Genomic DNA, 1,237 nt, shown 5'->3' on the forward strand with positions numbered 1-1,237 from the left:
GTATTTGACGAGCATTCTTCCACTTGTCCGAGTGGAGTCTGCCGAACAGTTAGGCCGCGTACAAGTGGGACAACAACGGCGATACAACTCCTATTATTGTCCACCTACGGAGTACAAAGTGCATGATTTAGTATTAGTCCGTTTTCCCCATCTTACGGTACGTGGTTTATCTAAAGGGCTCCTTGCGCAGTGGAAAGGACTGTATCGGGTGTTGTGGCAAGTTCAACCACAAGTTTATGAGGTTTGGCATGAGGTCCAATAGGCCGATCCTCCAGAGATTGTGCATGTGTAGCGGTTGAAACGCTTCATACAAAGGGATCAAAAGCAGTTAATACCACCTACAGATCCGCCGATGCCTCCTCCTAACGTTTTTCCAGATCCCGGCCCATCTACAAGAGAACCCTGATAGTCTTTCATTATTCCGAGAGGAGGGGATGATGTGACAGCCAAGTGTACGGTTACGATGCCGTATACTAATATTAGTGTAGTGGGATTTTGGTAGCTGTCGGATTGGTTTCAATCCGAACCACTCACTCTTGTATATAAGCTAGGGTTTTTTGGGCTAATGGATATGCACATTTCTGTATTCCCTTTCCATATTCCAAGCACTCACAATATATATTTATAAATAAACATTTACTTATAAATTACTCATAAAATAACAAAGGACATTTTTTAAAGTTACACTCAAATGGATTTTATAGTAATAAATGTATATTCAGTAATAATAAATATAGTGAATTTATTCTGTAAATTAGGTCAGAAGGTAAAACCTCTATTAAATAGGAAATATTGCCACTCAGATCTAAATATTATTTAAATTTAAATTTTTTAAAAATACCTGTTTAATAAAAATATTGCCATGAAAACATTAAGAAATTATTCTTTTGTGTACCAGAATATTTGAAAATATTTTTAATGACTCCTTTTGCTCTCTCTATTATCAGATCTGTATAGGACTACATTAAGTTGTACATTCTTGAGGTCAGTAGGAAGGCATTGATTTGCTTGTTACAACTTACAAGTTCCAAAGGCATTAGTTTGGTTTTGGTACAAGATCCAGGCAGGACAACATGCTTGGAATACAAGGAATGGAGAGAGGCCACCTTGAAACAAAATCCATCACCTAGTAAGCTTTTAATAATTAGTTTCTTTGGATTGATCAAGCATGCCCAATATCTCTATTTGTTTGTTCAGAAAAGCAAATGCACTTAAATTTTGAAAGAATGTGAAGGTG

Source organism: Selaginella moellendorffii, unplaced genomic scaffold (assembly GCF_000143415.4).
Source record: "Selaginella moellendorffii unplaced genomic scaffold, v1.0 SELMOscaffold_115, whole genome shotgun sequence".
NCBI lineage: Eukaryota > Viridiplantae > Streptophyta > Lycopodiopsida > Selaginellales > Selaginellaceae > Selaginella > Selaginella moellendorffii.